The sequence below is a fragment of the Haliaeetus albicilla genome, chromosome 14 (genome assembly GCF_947461875.1).
Source record: "Haliaeetus albicilla chromosome 14, bHalAlb1.1, whole genome shotgun sequence".
Taxonomy (NCBI): domain Eukaryota; kingdom Metazoa; phylum Chordata; class Aves; order Accipitriformes; family Accipitridae; genus Haliaeetus; species Haliaeetus albicilla.
In genome coordinates, this window is record NC_091496.1 from 24772058 (window position 1) to 24779931 (window position 7874).

The following is a 7874-nucleotide window of genomic DNA, read 5'->3' on the forward strand; positions in this document are numbered from 1 at the left end:
ACTGTGCTTCGTCCTGCACACCCTCAGCGTCCTGTTGCTGATGTCCTGTGCTGACCTGGCTTCTCACCTGCGGTTTGTTGTTAGGCAGAACTTGCCCCACCACAATGTTTGAGATGTTAACTCTTTCAGTCCCTCACATGTCATCTTGCTATGCAGAACTTGTATCTTGTTGCAGTGCCTCACAAGCAAGTTCCATTCCCTCCCTCAACCACAAAAGCCAGGCCCTGGTATCTGTCCATCACGACGGGTGTTTGAGGCATTCACTCCGTCCAGTCTCTCACAGCAGGAAAAAATGACTTCTAGGATATTCGCATTTTCACAGCCCACAAAGCTCTTTGGCCAAAAAGCTCTATTGCAGTCAATGGCATTTATCCACCCATTAGTCCTGCACAGGGTGCAGGGCTACAATTCTGTTTGCTTCCATATCTGAGGCCTTCAGAGAGGAGCTTCATGTACATATGGAGAGTGTTTCAGTCTCTCTGGAGTCTAAGTGGAAATTTCTTTTAAAATCCTTTCTATTCTTTTTTGCTGTAGCATCTCTACTTGAGCAGAAATGTCAGGGCGGTCTCACCTGCCTAGATGCTGCACTTCCAGGGCCTCCTGCTTCCCTCGGTTAAGTGCTCTGCCCTACCTGCCTGCCAACTAGTAGCTGATACCCAGTGACCTTCCCACCAGGTCTCCCAGTCCATTAGAAGGAATACCATAGATTCTCAGCTAGTTTGTTAAAGTTCTTCCTGTTTTAATTAAGAACGAGTCTACACCCCTCGCTGAACTTCAGGAGTTTACCACAGTCTCGATATTGTTTTACACCCCCTTTAATAATCTGTCACATTCACCCTGGGTGATTACAGGGCTTTCTATTGCTCATTTGACGACTCTGTGCTCATTGCTTTACCCTCAGCTCCTCACTCAGCCCCCAGCTTTGCTTACAATTTTCCCAGCTGCCACGGGGCCCACACACCTGCCTTGGTTCTCAGGAAGCACTGCTCTGCTCTGCCCTGACCTCCTCCTTACCACATTCTCTGCATCTTCTCAGTGTGGCTGCCCGTCCTGGGCTCATCAACTTTTTCTTCTCAACCTCTCTGTGACTTTAAATCTGTGAGCCTTAATGACTTCTCATGAGCTCTCCATCCTCTCCAGCTTCGTTTGCCCTTTAGTTTGCTAATGTGATAGTCTATGTTTATGTCTCCTCCACCTTTGGTCATTACCATGGAAACCACCTCCATCTTGCCTGTCAGTCAAACCCATAGCACAGCCGGCACCTTTGGCAAGAACTCCGAAATGCCAACAGTTTTTCTAAATAATATTGCTAAATTATGATCTCTTACTATCCTGCAGCTAAATATTTGGCCAGATTCTTACGATCTCAATATTTGATTGCTGTGACATATTTTTTGCTTATTTTGACATGTGTCTTCTTGCCCAATTGTACCTACCAAAATTCTTATTCAAGGAGCACCTTTCTGGCTTGTGGCTACAGCAACATCGCTTTTCTCTCTGTTTCTCCATGGACTTTCCTTTTGCTGCTCTCCAGCCACACACCATGTGTCTTGAATTCCTCCCAGCCTCTGCCTATTCCACCTGAACTTCTTATTCAGTGTCAGGAGTTAACTTGCAGCTTTGATTTCCCGTAACAGCAGCTTCCACCGTGCGCTTGCTAATTTTTCAAGGAGGCACCTTTGGGTTGTCTCCCTGCTAAGACGTACACGAAACTCCCAACAGACACCTCCGGCAATGGTGGTCAGCACCGGCTGTTGCCACTGCCCTGCCTTGTCTCAAATCTGCTGTTTCTTATGTCACACTTGAGAGGCCACCTTTAATGTGCTCTGGTTTGGGGGATAAAAAAGTCTGAACCAGGGCTTTGGGCTCCTGGGCACCATGGTGATGGAAGTAATATAAATGTTTCAAGATCTGAGTCCTAATTCCTTTGTTGCTGAATTTAATGGTCCCAGTAGACTCTCTGAATTTAAACCAGATCAAAGGAGAGCAGGAATCACTCTGTGCATTGTATGTTTCATTTTAATCTGCATAACATGGTTCTGGTCTGAATATGGTTTTACAGTATGCAAGGACCATTTATTTCCTACCGTGTACATCTTTAGCTGAGGAAAAATGAAGTGTTGTCACTTAATCACAGGATCCCTTCCTCACCACAAATTGTATATAAAGTCCTGTTATGATGTATTACACCTTCTAAAATTAAAAATAAATAATCTGCACTCAAGTCAACATGAGTGATTCCAGCTGTTGGGCTTTTTCACAGATATCTCTGCTCCAACCTTTTAGAGTTACCAGTTTAGATTCATTTAGTACTCTATAAAACTAACCCAGGAAAGGTCCATTAAAATATTCATCAAATTCAATATTGGATGACTTAATTAAATCTACAAGATAAAGAAATAAGATAGAGTAAGGAAATGAGACTGAAAAGCAGTTATGTCATGCAGCAGGAGAACTGCCTTAGTCTTAAGGCTTTCCTAGATTCTTAATTTCTGTACTGGGATAATACATTGTTTTGTGTGGGACTGCTCTCTGCTAAGTAAAGGAATGCAATTTATCCAATAAGGTGAAGAAAAAAATAGGGATTTTATATAAGCTCACAGAAGCAAATCTACTTTGTGTTATCAGGGTGGCAGGTCCATGATGATGCTTGATTATAACCAAAATCACCCATTTAAAACTCTGTGAATGGTTTTTCAGCTCTATTTCCTTTGTGGTCAGGGTGTTCAACAAAAGGTACAAAGAAAAATTCATCTGAAACAACCTCATTACTGCTGATATAACAGCGGTTTAAGAGAAGGCCACCATAAAACCAAGTCATAACATCAATGAACTGATTCTATGATTCTATGACCTTGTGGGGAATTACAGCCCACACTAAGGTCACACAGCTGCACCAAGAACTGCTGCCTCGCAGGCGACTAGATGGCACTGCTCTGCTTAGCACAGCTGCACATAGAAATACGTTTGCTTGTCTAGTGGAACACCTTACGTCCTACCTGAAGTCGCTTTCATCATCAGTATGAACACAGAAGAAAAGCCAAGATTAGTATTCTTTTATGTGAATAACTTTTATTCTTTTCTTGAAGAATTTTGAAGCCCTTATTTATCATAAGGCTACCTAAAGGAAACTATGGATTAAAAATATATAATCAGGCAGACAGTCTTTAGATATGAAGAGGTATTACCTACAGGTCAGTACACTCAAGTGCAGACTGGTATAAAATCCAAGCAGAATAATGCTTTGTAACAAAGTGTAGCTTTAAATGGTTTAAGTAATTCTACACCATATTTACTCTTCTGGTAGTCTTGGATATGCTCTCATTAGCTAAATGTTTTAATTCATTATAGAGTGTCAGTTAAAATCAAGCTGCACTAAGCAATGACAGTTATATTAAAAATCTATTTTTCATGTGAGTGTCAATGGTTTTAAGATGAACTAATTTTAATATGACTGATGGTCTAAGAGGAAAGCAATAATCCCTGTCATTCAGAGGGACATTCAAAACCAATTATATACATGAAAAGTAATTGTATGTATGAAACAGAGGAACTCAAGGGACAGATCCAAAGGACAAAAATGTTAACAGTTAAATGTTGACCTTTCTCAGTGCAGTGTTTGAACCAAGATAATGATCTCCGATTAACAAAACCAGGGATTTAACTCCGCTTTGCTAATGACCTAGGGCAAATTTATAGACTATACTTTAAAGCCCAGAGCTGACCTGCGCCTGCAGAGTCAGCTGGAGCTGCAGACCTGCATGGATGTGCCAGCTGGAGCTCACGGGTTTTCCAGCTCTAGTGGAATGAGAGGTGAATTGTTCATCATCCAATTCAGGCAGAATCAGCCAAATTAACTCAGATCACCTCTTTAGTTGCTCTAAAGAGAATGCTTGTGTGATCCCATCTGTTCAGCAGAGGAGCTTGAGAAGCAAGTATCCCCAGAGGCTGCAAGAAACGCTTATGGGTTAATGACTTCTTAAATCATTGCAGCTTTTTGCAAAGTTAATGTCTGTGCTTGACAACTTTTTTCCTTTATAGGGTTTGTCTGTCCAGGGGTTGGAGAAGGCCTAATGTAATTCAGATTGCATGGGGGGTGGGACAGAAAATCTTTATACTTAACATAATTTCCTGGTATGCTTCTGTCACTATACACAATAATCTTGTACATCCCTCACCTCCAGCTCAGACTTGGCTTTTCTTTTCTGCCAAAGCTGTGAGGAAGTCTTTACGGAGAGCTTGATGTGTTTACATTTGGCAAAGGGACAATCTGCCACATGCCAAATACAAAACTTTCAGGATCTCATTCTAGCACTTCCGTCTTTTAAACTGGAATAGAAAAGCCAAAACAGTGGGTGAGGACTTCTTATATTTATTCAGAATTCTGAAGTATCTTTTTCTACTACATGAAAGAATACTGCAGACTGTTATGTGACAAAGGATTTGTCTGGTTCATCAAATCTTTTGCCTGGGGACTTTTGTGCCTCCAGTATTCACAATAAGGCACCTTCAATTTCTAGTAGCTACATTATTCTTTAACAAACCTTTGCCATGCTATTACTATAGTCCTAATGTAAACTATTCAGCTGTGCCCACAATTAACCGCAGAATGAATTGCCTTGCAGCACAGAGAAGAAATTACGACTCGAAGATCTTTGAAATCAGTTCAATAAAATTGATAGAATGCTTCCAGCACTTTGCCTGGGAGCAAAGCATTTCTCAGCAGGCCCATCAGGTCCGACGCAGGAAAACCAGACGTCCCACTCACACTGCCTCCCAGCTGGGGCTAGAGCACACACATTTATGCAGAGCAGCCTCTTTTCAAGTCTCTGATCCCACATGTCAGACCCAGTTAGGCGATGGGTCACTCCTGGATGTTCAGAGGAACATTCAGTTATTGCTTTTTTTTTTTTTTTTTTTCACTGCAATACTGTTATACATAGCTTTTGCTGTTAAGATAAGACATTATTGTTATTATTGTTGAAGAAGGCTGTGAGGACAGTTTGTAAAATAAGCTTTCTGGGACCATTAAACTGTGTTAAAACTAGCTTCTCTGGGGGTTTTATTATGATTTTTCTTCTCCCTTTTTTTTTGGTGTGGTGTGTTTTAACCCACTTCAAATCCTAAGTCCTTTGTTGTACAGCTGACAGGAGGTTGACTTAGTACAAGGGAACTAATGATGTGAGGATAAGAAGCAGCAGGCACGGGAAGCAGTGGCAGGGATAGCTTTTCCTATGGCAATGAAGGGTTATTCTGGTTTGATGTTGTAGAAAAATACAGCCTCTGACTTACTCCGCACAGGAGAGCCTGTTGCCCAAGGTCCTCCTGAAGCACAGGACTCCTGGCAGAGGTGGGGAGTCTAAGGTCAGAAATGGAAATAGCACACTGGTGGTGAGCACTGTGGCTCTATGTCTCACCAGAAGGGTAATGCTGCAGAGTGCTCCATGTTTTCCCAGGCATTCAAAGTTCATGAGTCAACCATCAAGACTGTGAGAGTATTTAAAAGAGTAATGTAGGAAGGCATTGTTTACTATCTAGTACCTACAGCTGGGATATCTTTCAAACCTCCTTTCTCTACCTAGAAACTCCTTAATAAATTAAAACCTATTTTTCCTTATTATGCTAGAAAATCAGGAGTCAAGAAAAATGCCACTACCACAAGCTTCAGGATAAAATTCTGTAAATTAGCAAGGCTGAATGTATGAGACCCTACCTTCTGAATTACCAATTCCTTTTGTATTATTTTTTCTGCCTTATTTCCAGAGCAAATCCATCTTGCTGCCTCACCAGTCCTGCTCTGCTTTGCTTATGAGCTCTGACAAGATCACAGCTTGAGGTAGGGCGGTTGCATACAATAGGCAGAACAGGGTTGTGATCATGGTAATTGGCTGAGACATCCAGGCCTGTAATTGCTTAATAATAACCATATCTGGTCTTTTTTTGCACAGCAATCCTGTGTTAAAGTTGTCTCTGACTGCTTAGCTAATGAAGAGCCGTGGTGCATGAAGTAGAGCTGCACAGAAACGGTGCGACAAACATAGAAACCATCATATATGTAGAATACTTCAACTCAGGGGTAAGAGACAGCCAACAGAGAAATTCCTGCTGTGGAAAAATAAGGCTTGAGAAGCCCTTAGTTTCCTGAAATAAAATAGTACTTAGCACTTCTTAGGAAATCCAGTTCTATATTTCACATTGTTGTTCTATACAACATCCTGCCGGTCAGATTTCAGAGAAAGGCATATTGCCATTGTTTGCTTGTGGCCACGTTTTAATTTTTCTTAATTGTTCTTCTGCAAATTGATCTGACATTGAATCCTCACTCCTGAACATGGTTACTTTATTCTCTCAATGCTATTCATTAAAGAATGCCATCTGGGCGTTAGAAAGAGACAGTCTTGGAGAAAAGACTTTTGTGAAATGCCTTCTATATCAAACTATTTTAAGGACTCTGATTGACTGGCATGAATTTCTGTGGACCAACCACTATAAATGTTAATTTTAGCAGAAGCAAGTCCTGAGGATATTCAGATGACACTTTTTTTAATGCAGAAGGAAATTAATGTCTGGGACAGGCTGTCAAATAGCAGTTGTATCTGTCACCATCACTTTGTGTGTGTATGGTACATGAATTGGACATCTGTATAGAACAAAATGACAGTCTGGATGTGAAAGTTAGAAGGATATACAGACCCAGATAAGTCACCTATCTGCCTTTTCTGATGAAATTTTACCACTTTGAATTGTATCCCAAGACAATAAGCTTGGCAATTATATGAATAAAAATGCAGTCTAGCTATTTTGTTTAATATTTAATGATGAGTTTCTCCATATATGCTTTTTTTTCAGCACTGAGGAGTATTGTTACAATGTAGACAGTGCTACTGAGGAGAAACTTACTGTGCCTTACAAGAGTCCAGAGACAGCTGCAGCTACAGGAAAGAAAGGAGGAGTAAATCAAACAAAACTAGCTGGCTTGAGGGTGTGCATAGCTGTTAGACTTCATGGTGTTCTCAAACAGACTTTCAAGCTGTACTCACCTCAGTCTGCTTAACAGCATTGTATTTTACAAACTTGCTAATAGATTAGTCTAAGGCAAACAGCCCTAAATCTGTAGCAGCTCATTTCATTCTCTGAGGAAGCTTTCTAATCATCAAGTCCAATCTTTAAAGACATTTTGGCAATTGTAATATTAAAAAAAAAAAATTCCTCCCACAAATTTCAAGCAGGAACAGAAAAAGGAATTGCTAGTTTAATCAATCTTACTCTGCATGAGCTTTCCATACTTAATTTTTACCCATCAAATCAAAAGACTGAATTCTTCCAGGCTGCATTGAACTTCCTTAAGTTCTTACAAATAAAAAGGCAGTAATATCACAGAAGAACTATGTTGTTAATATCTGAATAGATTTTGTGGCTCAATTAATTAAATTTAAAAAAAAAAATTTAAAATCTAGAGTAAATGGCTTATCAACCTTTCAGAAGTTTTACCTATAGAAAAGCATTTTCTGCATTCGGATCTATAAAACCTCAATTTGAAATTGTGTATAAACAAATAAATACCTATTTTGTTACTGAAAGCATGTTCATCTTGGAAACTCTGAGGATTCTGCAGTTTTAAAGAAATCTAAGTCATGCAATGTTTCAAGGAGTTTGTAAACCTAATTAATGGGCAGACTCAAATTATTAAAGGGATTACTGGGCCTCCCAAGTCTAGGTGCCTAACATTGGTTCAGTTGCTGGACATTAGTGGGAATAAATCTAAGGCCATGATCCGGGAAAATATACACACTTAAACATGTTTTTATGCAAATGCCAAGACATGAATTCATACATCTCCTTAGGCCAGTGTTTTTTAACTAGATGTATCTATC